At 39.2% G+C, this 12,809-nt stretch overlaps 1 long non-coding RNA gene across 1 annotated transcript; it reads right to left on the bottom strand.

Annotated features, from left to right (window-relative positions):
• Positions 1–882: 882 nt before the first annotated feature.
• On the bottom strand, positions 883–12,544 carry LOC123610684. The gene is made up of 3 exons (XR_006718245.1): positions 12,468–12,544; positions 7,600–7,653; positions 883–1,969 (listed from the first exon to the last, which is right to left on the bottom strand). It is a non-coding gene; the product is annotated as an uncharacterized LOC123610684 (long non-coding RNA).
• Between the last annotated feature and the right edge of the window lie 265 nt (positions 12,545–12,809).

The following is a 12,809-nucleotide window of genomic DNA, read 5'->3' as shown; positions in this document are numbered from 1 at the left end:
TGAAACAATATTCAGCCTCACAAGTATTCAAACATAAAAGTTAACACAAAATACCATATTTTCCTATTGATTTTTCAATTTATATGGTCTTTAAATATAATTCCTAAACCCAGTGAGCATGTAGTGAATTGCATTCACATTTTAAATTGATGCATTTTTTTAAATCAATTTACACGTAGTCATAATGTATGTATAACCTCTGGTCCAGTAACCCCAGTTTTGGAATTTTGCTTCAACAACCACAAACAAAATTTTTTTAATTTTTTTTTTCAACGTTTATTTATTTTTGGGACAGAGAGAGACAGAGCATGAACGGGGGAGGGGCAGAGAGAGAGGGAGACACAGAATCGGAAACAGGCTCCAGGCTCTGAGCCATCAGCCCAGAGCCCGACGCAGGGCTCGAACTCATGGACCGCGAGATCGTGACCTGGCTGAAGTCGGACGCTTAACCGACTGCGCCACCCAGGCGCCCCACAAACAAAATTTTTAACACATAGTTCTACTTAGCCATCTACTGCAATAATATTAATAATGATGAAAACAGAAAGAAACTAAATGAATTAAATTATGTCAATGCCATGGACTATTTGCAGCCATTACGATCATAAGGACTATGCTTCAATATGGAAGATTGTTTATGGAAAATGGAGTCTGTAATTACACAGCTTTTATATGTATATGGAAAAACTATAAACAATACACAAAAATTAGAACTGTCGCATATATGAGGGATGAGATTAAAATTTATATTTGTCTCCATTTCCCAAATGCTCCAGTTTGTTGCCATAGCTTTTACAGTTCCTCAGCATTGGAAAATAAATTGTCTTATTTCTAGATGTTATACCCTCACCTGATGTGAATTTATTCGAAGTTCCAAAAAGGTGATCATTACTTGCTTTTATTGAATTCATCCAGAACGATTTACATCATTGTGGAAATACTTTTAGAGTCCTTAAAACAGATTTATTTGCATGAAAATGAGACATTTACCCAAAAGGATCAGGCTAGAATTTAACATTAATTCAAGAATTAAATTGTCCTTCTCCTTTCTCATGTGTCTGCTTTACCTAACTGTCTGCAAGGGTTTATGTTCTAACTGCTTGCTTCGTATAGATCTGGTTGAGCCCATTATCTCTCTACATTTTAATATATAGGACTATCTGTAACTATTCTTCTTTGCATACATTGCCACGAGTTCCTTGCATACTCCCTGGGGATTCATGGAGGGGAGGGGTTTTCAGACAAAGGAACTCAGGGCATGCCCTTCCCCCTCAAAAATAAGTTTCCTCCCTTGAAAACTGAACTAAGCCTTCAGCCTTCACCAGATGCTGAGATTGTGACATCCTTGCTTGATCTACCCTTCCCTACCAGCTCTCAAACCAGTAAACCCTTCCCTTCAGTCGTGTATGACAGGACATATTATTGAAATTCAGTCTTCCTCCGGGTGCCTTGGTAAGCAAGGATTTGGGCTGTGCCCTTGATGCCCTTCCTGGTCATAGAGAGAAGTAACTACTCTCAATTTCATAGTCCCCCATTTGCATGACTCTCTACTACTCTGTCACTCCCCAGTCAATACTGACTGCCAAGAATTATTTTCAGGGTCATAACATTAACTCATCGGTGTGAAATGACATCAAATCAACTATTCCTTGGTTTGCATGCTTGCAAAGCTAAAGATTCTTATAACAACAACAACAAAAAGACAAAAATCCCTCCCTGTGGGACCTCTTACTCCAAAGGCCCTCCCTAGAGAAGAATTGCACTTCTCACCATTGACAGGCTTGTCATGTGACTTACTTAAGCCAAAGAAATGTGAGAAAAAGTGCTATGTTCCACACCCAGTAGAAGCCGTAGGAGCCATCACGTGGTTCTTCCATGGCGTTATATTTCCTCTGCCTAAAGATGAACAGCGTCCTAGAGAGGGGCTGCTTCTTCAGGAAAAGTCCAGAAATGAAGCAGACCAAATGTCCTGTAATGAAGTTTAAAAAAAAAAAACTTATTATTAGATACAATTAAGATTTTTAAAATCTGTTACCATATGCTGTTACCATAGCATAACCCAGCCAAGCCTGCCTGGCACAACTGGTGTCTTTCTGACATTTTAGGAGGCAGGAATGAGCTGGATGTGTGACTTTGGGCAAATTACCTAATCTCACTGTGCCTCATCTATAACATTGAGGTAATAACTGCTGCCTGAGTTTATTGTGATAAATACGTAAATGAAAATTTATAAACAAGTAAACACTACCTGGTAAATAGCATATGCTTAATCAGTGTTAGCGACTGCTATTTATTATTCTTATTATTACTATTATGGTTATTAATCTACAACAGATAAGGGTCGTATCCTAATTCTGTACACACAGTCTCCAGCACAGCGTCTGACTCATACACCCCATTTGACCTATTTTCCAAGTGTCTTTAATTGATCAGCCTCTTCCCTTTTGTTTCGTTTCCTCATATGATCACTTCCTTTGATTTTCTTTTGCCACCACTTTTTCCTCTTCCCTTTAAACTAGCAAAGGTTTTATAATATAAATTTAAACAGGAACCGAATACCTTCAAACGTTCAGCTCATTTTACTTGATACCCTGAATTTGGTACTTTTATAGACTTTGATCTATTCTTTGCCCTAACGGAGCTCCCAATAAATCATTTCATGTATCAAAATGTCTGTTTAATGGATGTCCAAGGACACAGTAGGTTCAATTTGTAAACACAAGTATCTGAAATAGTCAGAAGTTATGGAGCCAGAGTCTCCAGAAAAAAAGTCTTTTTAAAAACCATTCTTTTCTACTGTCATGTTCTCAAGGATGGGGAATAATGTTCTTTTCTCTTTTTCCTACATGGGACAATTGTACAAAAAGACAACCTTTGTTTCTGAGAAATCCTATATTTTTTGTGTCCTGAGTTTCTTGACATCTTTCTATTTTTCTCACACAAAGCATCCTTAATCATCTGTGACACTGATCTTCATTGCGACCCATTTTCCTGGATTCTATAAACAGAAGACATATGCTTTAAATTACCAAAATTTCACTCACCTCATTTTTCACTGCAAGAAAATAAAATGGAAAGTTCTTTCTCAAAGTGAAAACGATTATTTTCTCTTCAGCTTTATAGATGCTTAAGGTCTTCAGGGTTGTTCTTATTACCTAATTTTCTAACTGGCCACCTGGACTTCAGTTTCTCCCTTAACCCAATACTTTTTTTGTGTAGCCAAAATCATCTTCTTGAAGTTAAAATTTGACTATTGAACTTTCTTGGGTAAAAACATCCACACACTCTCCAACAACAATGGAATTATTGCAGTTGGAGAATTAGTGCCAAACTAGCACACTCCTATCCAATAGACCACCCCTCCTAGAGCTTCCTCTTCCTCTCCTTCCTATGACATGTTTTCTGTTCATTCTCTAGCTCCTTGCCAGCCTCCTTCTCTTTTTAGACCTATGAATGTAGACATTCTCCACAGTTACGTTCTCAAGCCTTCACACTTCCCTTACACCCTATCCTTAGCTTCACACTATCCTTAGCTTTAGAACTCAAAAGAGTTTGAACACCATGACCTAGTGACTCTTCTCTCTTCTAGAATGGCCACACCCAGTTTACTACCAAATTCTGTCCCTTCAACCTTCCAGATGTCTCTAATGGAAACCTTTTTCTCCCTTCCCACTACCACTGACTTATACCCATATCTCCTCGATTGTTTTGGCTATGAGAGCATGAGACTCTGCCAGGGAGCAATGGGGCCAATCTGTCACTGACGGAAGTGGCTCGATCACGCATGAACACCCATGCAGGATCGGGTAGGTCAAGATGATTAAAAAACGGAATCAGAAGCAAGTCAGTCGGAAGAAGAGCTGTGACTAGTGTTTTGGCCAGACTATACCAGGTGGCATCAGACCCCAGTGGTCTGAGACACCACTGAGTTTCCTGCTGGGAGGTCTCAGTGCTCTGAGAAGAGGCTGGCTGCGGTCCTTTTGCGGGGACCCTCAACACTTCCCTACCCAGATACCTATGGTATCCCCTTGACTGTGCTTTGTCTCATGTCAACAGATTTGTTCTCATTTGCACAGGATGGTATTTGGTATCCTTGAGTTGGATGGAGGATACAAGTTAAGGGCATGTCCTTCAGCCTGAGTAGAGGTTGTTGGCTTCCAGAGTCTGAGGATTTATCTCAGGCCCACCCTTTTCTAGGACTGGAAATAGTTTTCTGGAAGTTGGACTTTGGGCTAATGCCTTGACAACTGACTGCCCCTTCCTTAGGTATCTCTCTCCATTACATCCTGCAGACCTCTGACTGATCAAACGTCCTCTCTCTTGGGGCGCCTGGGTGGCGCAGTCGGTTGGGCGTCCGACTTCAGCCAGGTCACGATCTCACGGTCCGTGAGTTCGAGCCCCGCATCAGGCTCTGGGCTGATGGCTCAGAGCCTGGAGCTTGTTTCCGATTCTGTGTCTCCCTCTCTCTCTGCCCCTCCCCCGTTCATGCTCTGTCTCTCTCTGTCCCAAAAATGAATAAACGTTGAAAAAAAAAATTAAAAAAAAAAAAAAAAAAGAAACGTCCTCTCGCACAGATACAGTGTCACTCCCCTTCTTAGGTATTCTCCTGGGTGCCTCTCAGCCAAGAAATAAAATCAAAACTCTCTGTAGGCACCTGGGTGGCTCAGCGGGTTAAGTGTCTGACTCTTGATCTCAGCTCAGGTCTTGATCTTAGGGTCATGAGTTCAAGCCCCACAGTGAGCTCCACACTGAGTGTGAATCCTACTTTTAAAAAAAAATCAAGACTCCCTAACATTGAATAAACACTTTTCTGGGATGTTTCCTGAAAATTGCCTTTGTATCCTATCTTCTGTATTTCTCTACCCATAACTAACAGTCAAAAAGAGGGATATCAGGGGCACCTGGGTGGCTCAGTCAGTAAAGCATGCAACTCTTGATCTTGGGGTCATGAGTTGGAGCCCCATGTTGGAGCTAGAGTTTATTTTAAAAAAAAAGAGAGAAATAGAGAAGGCAGAAGGGGAATATCAGAGCTTTTGATCCTCTTGCTAATCATTTGTTTCATATTTTCAAGAGGACAATTTCAATCAATGGTATTAGATAAGAGTCGCTGCACCCTGAAACTGCTGTCTCCTGTGCAGGCATATTAACGCTGGTGATAGAATGGCCATAAATAATGTAAAGTACTTAAGTTGTCAGACCTCTCAGGTCATAGGAGTCCTAACTCATATTCATGAGCTCACTCATGACCCTCTTCATCAGAGTTCCAGTCCACTCCATGCAAACTGACGTAGGCAGGTTGACAAGTCGCCATGGCTTATGTCAGACATTGAAACTGAAGAATGGCCCCAAACTGCTACAAAAGAGACTGAATTGTCCTCTAGACACTATTTTGGCCCTGATGCAAATTCCTATTTTGGCCTCCTGCCATCCTCTCATTTCTACAAAAATTTAAGCTGCCTGAGAAATATTGGTCTTTCACGTGGGCAAAGGGATGGTAGGACCCTCTACCATGTGTCCCTCAAGCGGAAGCTGTTGATTCCGAGATCAAGCCCTCCAGCTGCTCCCTGTAATACTCCCTCTGTTCTATCCCAGTGCTGTAACTGAAACCATTTGATCTATTTCTCCCTCACACTTCACTAGTCAGAGTCCAAATTGCTTCACTTCGTTAATGCCTTTATCTCTACCCACTGGTGTAACCAGAATCAAATCTGAGAGAATATCAAGGTTGCTCATGTTATTCATCACAATGCCAACCTGGGAAAGAAGCAGCTCAGTGTTGGGAGAAATAATGCTCAGTCTTCATGTCTCCTCAGAGAAAATATCCAAAGTTGCCAGAACTTAGGCCTCGTCAATACACCACTTCCCCACATCTCCATTTCAATGATAATGATCCACGGAGCTCACAGGCATGAATGGAAGGTTGCTGATTTTTACACAAACTCTTTTGTGAATTAGTTTTAAAATACTATTCAATAGTCACATATTTGTTTTAAAACATATTTATTGTAATCAATGAAATACTCATTTAAATATGGGAAATGGTGGATCCCATGGTAATTTGATAGGTAATATCTCAGTAATATAAAGAAAACTCTTTTGTAGCACACATTTATATTGTACCTTGAAAGCTCCCTTTAAAATTCCATAAAACACACAAGCACATAAGGGAAGGGACACAAAAATAATATAAAAACAGGGAGGGGGACAAAACAGAAGAGACTCATAAATATGAAGAACAAACTGAGGGTTACGGGAGGGGTTGTGGGAGAGGGGATGGGCTAAATGGATAAGGGGCACTAAGGAATCTACTTCTGAAATCCTTGTTGCACTCTATGCTAATCTGGATGTCAATTTAAAAAAATTAAAAATAAAATAAAATTCCATAAAAGAAAATAGAGAATGGAGGAAGAAAGAGAAGGAAGGAGGAAAAAAGGGAAAGAGGGCAGAAGGGAAGTAGGAAACGAGAGGGTAGGCAATGAGGGAAGGAGAGAGGGGAATAAAAAGTTCACATCTCTAGAGGGCAGGTGGGTTGGGATGGGTGAAACAGAAGTGTGCAATAGGGATCAAAAAGTGCACCTGTTGTGATGAGTACTGGGTGATTAAAATAGAAAGAAGAGGGAGAAAAAGAAGGAGGTGGTGGGGAGGAGGAGAAGGACGAGGAGGAGGAGGAGGAGGAGGAGGAGAAGAAAGGGCACAAGAAGCCTGTGTGGTACAACCAAGTTTCTAGTTCTTGGTCAGGCCATTGGTAGTATGAGTGTATTCCCTTTGTGAAAATTCATCTAACTGTATACTTGCGATTTGTGCACCTTTTTGCATGTGTGGTACTTCAACAAAAAGTTTTCTCAAAACAATGCTCAACAGAGAAAAGTAAAATATAATAGAAAATCACCCCCTTGGGGATTTTTCTATAGAAAAAAAAGTCACATCTCTAACCACACATGAATAGTAAGCAGAATGCTTTATTAATCACATAGAAAATTAGATCAATTAACATTACTTGTGATTTTTCCTGTGCAATTTTGTAAATGATTCTGTCTGTGTTGACCATGGCCAGTGAAAAGCTCCTAGAATCTTTCTTTCTGTAATTTTTTGTTAATAAACCTAGGGAAGATTCAAGGTTATTTGGAACATTAAATAAAAGCTTTCTAACTCAAACATCCTAACTTTGAAAATCATCACATTCATGATTCTGCCAAACACTGTCAGAAGTTGGGATCTTTGTTTTCCTAATCTCATTCCAGGTGTGGTCTGATACAATTAGGAGGTTCTCTGGAGTCTGAATTTAAAACTTGTACTTCAGAGAAGGGCCTCGAGTTTGTAATCTGTTTACTTCTATAAAATAAATAGAATTTATTCATTCAGTCTTATTTCTTAGCAATAACAGGAAGTGCATTTAATATGCACCTTGCCCTTAGTAAGGTACTCCATACTCTTTATTATGTGAAAAATAATCATCATCTGTGTTTTGAAATATCCCATGTGAACTACAAATAAATAAAAGATAAAGATACAGATAAAATAAAAGATAAATATCTGTAAAGATACAGATAAAACAAAGCAGTAAGAAGTATATAAAAGGACTAAAAGAATACAAGTTACCATTTCTTTCTGTAACTCTTCATACATTTTCAGGGAATTCATATTTGCAGGACTCTGGAGGAAAAGTCAAAATGAGACAAAAGTTTTCTTGTTTCTTTTGAATGTCATAGATATGGATGTTGGGCAACAGACCTGGAGATGTGGTTTGGGTACAAGATGTTTATTAAAGAACAAAGTCTACAAAAGGAAGGGAGAAAAGGCAGGATTGTGTACAAGAAGTTACTCTAGGATCCAGGCTTTTCAATGATGGTCCATATGCTTTGTTTCTTCACCAAATAATAGACTGGAAATACTCTGAAGACATTGTTTTTAAAAAGTTCTAGTAGATCCCTAAATGTTCTCTTCTATTCAGCTTTCATAAGTAATGTTTATAGAAAGTTTTGGCAATAAAAGAAACCTTCTTTCATGCTCACTAACAGTGAACCGTGACTGGTGGAGAAAGGTGCTAGAACGTGAACATTGGTGGTGGGTATGTCTTCTTGTACATACATTTTTTTCATTTGCCGAATTATCTAAAGTGGACATGTGCAACTCTTAAAACAGTTATAAATATATGATAAAAGTCCACACTGAAAGGAGTCCCACAGTGGTATGCAGGGCCAAAGGTAGGAGCTGAGGAGTTAGGACAATCAGTGTTTATAAACAATGGTTTATTTTGGTCGAGTGGAACCATAAATAATTGTGTTTTCTTTTTATTTTACCAACATTCCTAAAATAAGAAGTTATTACCTTTATGGCAGGGTGATAGGGGAAACAAGTCCTCCAAGCTCATTTAGTGTTTAAAATAATACTAAAATATAAAGCAAAGACCCAAGTAGAGAGTTTAACCTTGGGTAGCTAAGACGCAGCTGAAAGAAGTAATGAAAAGCTGACCCCAGTGTGGGCCTCATGTAATTCAAGTTGCAGTAGAGGAAGGCAAGTCTCAAAGAGGGAGAAGAAACGATCTTTTAGGTGAGGGGGATGGGCTGAGGTGCGTAGACTAGTTAGACAGCCTTTCAGGGATTGTCAGGACTTTTGAAAATGAAAATGCTTTTCTCTACTGGAGCACCTTTGAAAGAGACAAATAACAGTAACTTCTCTTCCATGAGGGGGGCTTTCCAAGTGTATCGTATGAAAATTATAGCAAATGGCATCTGATGGAGAGTCCTGTTAACACTCCCCTCCCCCATGAGTCATTCAGACATTCATCACACCCACAGACCCTTCACCAGCCCCACAATTTCCCCCCATCACACTGGTTTGTGAATGTGTGACTGAAGGCCTCCTGGAGCCTCTCCTCATCCCCTGAGCTGAAGCCTCTCAGAAACCACATTCAGCTCCAAGCACAGCCTTTGGCCTCAAGGACTCAGAGACTGTTCTTGGCAATCATAGAATTAGTCAACAGGAACTTGACCTTGTTGGGGGAGTTTTCCAGGCCTCACCTCATCTCTCAATTCCAGAGAGCTAATATGAGCGATACACAAAACCTACACAAGTACTGCTGTAAAACCAAAAAGAAAGTCATAAATGTTGTAGAAAGCCTGAAGCCATTTCAACTGTCAAAAATATTCAAACTTTTCCATCAATATTCAGTTATATTCTGTCTCATTCAAGTCAAGCAGTTCACCTAAAGAAAGAATCTGGACATGAATACATTCTACATCATAATACACAAGAGATAGAGATTAAATGGATTCTTTTTAGAACTTTAGAAATCTGCAACTAATTATTTCTATAATATATGCCAGTTTCAGAAAATTATGATGTCTAAAAATCTCCTCTGAAATCTCCACTAAAAATCTATGTTATTACTTACATTTGAAATTTCAGATTGTTTATTCAATGTAATCTTTTAATAGTCTTATTTAGAATAAGTGTTCCATTAAAAAAAATTATCCTTTCAATTTCTGAATTTAAGTTTAATCATCTTATAATTATATTAAAATGTTCTAAAAGCATTTTAATCTAATATCTGATTTCATGGAGTCAATTTTTTTATTCGATACAAATTGAGTCTTCACTAATTTCAGGAAGAAAGATCTGTCTGTAATTTAGCCCTCAAAATAAAATTCAACTAGCTATAAGCCATTGGATGCCTGCCTTGTGGGCAGATGGAATTTATTTATGAAGGAAGTTCAGTGGTCAAGCGTTAGAGACCTAAAACAAGGGTATGAGATTTCTGATCACTGAAATGAAAAACTCATCAATTAAGGTGTTAACTGAACTAAGGCATAGGGGAAGGAAGGTTCTTTAGTGAGATTTAGGAAGACTTGTTCCGGAATATATAGTTTTCCAGAATAAGATTTGTGTCCTCTGGTGGGATTTTGAGTGGTAGATACTTTAGCAGGGAAAAGAAGTCAGTGGAGAAATGATAATGAAAACACTCCCACCTGGAGAATGCAGGGTGTGGGGGGTGTGAGTTCTACCACATGAGAACTGAGAGTTTCTCCCAGGGTACCAATGCTTTTTGGTAGAGGAGGGGTGGAGAACGGCTCTTGGCATGTGATAAGTACCACCTAAGTGTCTATTGTTATTGTCAACAGGTCAGAACACAGGAGAAACGTGGTGAACAGCATAGGGCACATCGCTCCAAGTGACGCCACATCTATTCTAGCTAGCTCTTCTAGCTATAGGGTGGGCCAACCTTGGAGCAAAGTATTAAAAAAAAAAAAAGTTATTTACATGGTCATGGTTCGTGGCGTATCTTAACACAAAGCGAATTTAATTTTTAACAATCTTTTTTCACCGGATAAATTGTCACCGTTAACTGGATGAAGAGCATAAATGAAAGGGCATATGGGTTAACACGCATTCTCACTGAAGGGCATGATTCAGCTGAAGTCACACTTATTTCCTCTCATCTTGAGGTATCGCTGTAGACTCGGGTTGAGTGACTCCAAACCCCGGAGCCACAGCAAGAGCCCATGGGAAGACCTTGAATTTAGCAGGGCGAACAGAAGACCCTGAGGGTGCCGGAGGGTGACAGCCAGAGAGTTGAAGAAAATAAGTAGGTTGGGCCAAGGATTTGCTCTTAAAGGTAACCTCTGATTGAATCTGATTATCTGTGATGTGGCCATAACAGAGCAAGAATGATTTGCAATTAGAATCAAGATGCATGAAGTTCACTTTATGTTCACACTTCTTGGAATGATATTAAATATATTTATTGCTCTTTTCTCTCTACAAAAGGGCAAGGGACCTGTTTTTTATGAACCTGTTTAAAATATGTAAAAACCCAAGGCAGCTTTCTTGGTGTGGGAGTTGTTTTATGGCAATTGAATGAAGACAATCATTCCAGTGGAAATTCTGCACACAGGAAAGTTTGAAATATCTGAGGACATATGTAATATAAGACAAATGTGCTCTTAAATATTATGGTCCTCAAAATGGTGATGAGTTTTAAAAAGTTGAAGTAACATTTGTTCCTTCCTAGGGCTGGATTTATATTTGAATATTTTAATTACAGGTAAATAGACAAACTTTAGGAGGATTCTAAAACAGGACACTGGTCAATAACCTTTAGGAGTACTTGGAATTTTGAAGAAAACAAAATAAATCCTAGAGCTGAGAGGAAATGACAGACTCTCTAAAGGAGAACTATCAAGCTCTGGAAAATAAGCATTCTAAAGACGAATTTTGATTTATAATATGGTGTTTTATTGAGTTCAACATTTTATTATTTCAACAGTGAAAACAGTGTGGTGATTAGTGTTACGTCTCAACTTGACTGGGCCACGGGGTGCCTAGATATTTGGTCAAACATTATGCTGCATGTGTCCATAAGGGTGTTTTAAAGTGAGATTCATATTGGATTAGACTAAGTGAAGCAGGTCCATTATGTGGGTGGACCTCATCCAGTTAGTTGAAGACTTGAACAAAAAGCCTGGCTGGCTCTCAAACAAGCAAAAGAGAACTCCTCCCACCCGATTGCTTTGAACCAAGATGATGGTTCTTTTCTTGCCTTCAGACTCCAACTAAAATGTCAGTTCTTCTTGGGTCTTGAGCCTAGAAACTTCAGATTTTTTTATTTCTCGGCCTCCATAATTTCATGAGCCAACTTCTTGTAAGGAAGAAACAAACAAACACATTGGTTCTGTTTCTCAGGAGAGCCCTAATACAAACCAGGACTCCCACAATCCTGATGAGCACATTGAACATTCGTCCAGGTGAATTAGAGTAGGTGATCTAGCCCAATGCCTTACCTGTGCCAGCATTTAACTTATTTCTTGAAAGCGTGAATGTATGAATGTTTGAATAAATAAAAACTTGAATGCATGAAGAAATAAATGATCGAATGTTAAAATGATCAAGTGAGTTCTAAGAATAAAAACGTGTGATTCTTCAATTATTCAGGACTGAGAATTTTTCAAAAACAAGCATTCAGATGACTAGCTTCTTTCCTGCCCAACATAAAGCAATGCCAAATGACCCAGAGAAGTTTCTGGAAACTGAAGGCTGGCTATGTCCATGTGGTCCAAATATCCAGTTGAAAACTGATTAGTGCAGGGTGCCAGGGTGGCTCAGTCAGTTAAGCATCCAACTTCAGCTCAGGTCCTGATCTCACAGTTCCTGAGTTCAAGCCCCATATCAGGCTGTCTACTGTCAGTGTAAAGCCCGCTTCGGATCCTCTCTGTCTGCCCCTCCCCCACTCATTCTCTCTCCCTCTCTCTTTCTCTCTCCCTCCCTCTCACTCTCTTTCTCTCTCTCTCTCTCTCTCTCTCTCTCTCTCTCTGTCTCTCTCTCTGTCTCTCTCTCTCTCTCATCAAATAAATAAACATTAAAAAAAGAAAACTGATCAGTGCTATCTTTTACATTGTGCCAAGTAAGGGTGGCCAACGTGTTGTCACAAATGAATGAGTTTCAGAGGCAACATTATTCAAAGCCTGTACCTTGTTAGGCAATTCACATTCTCTGCACTTTGCTGAAGCAGAGCTGATCGCTACTGCTTTCTTGCAACCTCTCAGCTCCTGCAACAGACACCCGTCTCTTAAAATCTAAGAGGCTGAAACAAATGGAAAATTCAAACACACACAAATCCAAAACCCTTATCCATTCTATCATACCAAAAATCTGGGGGGAAATGATACTCATTGTTCAAAAAATAAAATAAAAAATCAAATAGAAAGTCACACCCCTTGTACTCTAAACTCTATTAGGAGTCATTATTCATTTAAAACCGCATTAGAAATGGGGATTTTTTAAGTTAATTGAAATTTACCTAAAAAGATTCA

Source organism: Leopardus geoffroyi, chromosome C2 (assembly GCF_018350155.1).
Source record: "Leopardus geoffroyi isolate Oge1 chromosome C2, O.geoffroyi_Oge1_pat1.0, whole genome shotgun sequence".
Classification (NCBI taxonomy): domain Eukaryota; kingdom Metazoa; phylum Chordata; class Mammalia; order Carnivora; family Felidae; genus Leopardus; species Leopardus geoffroyi.
The sequence above is the reverse complement of the archived record's forward strand: the minus strand, read 5'-3'. Positions and strand labels throughout refer to the sequence as shown.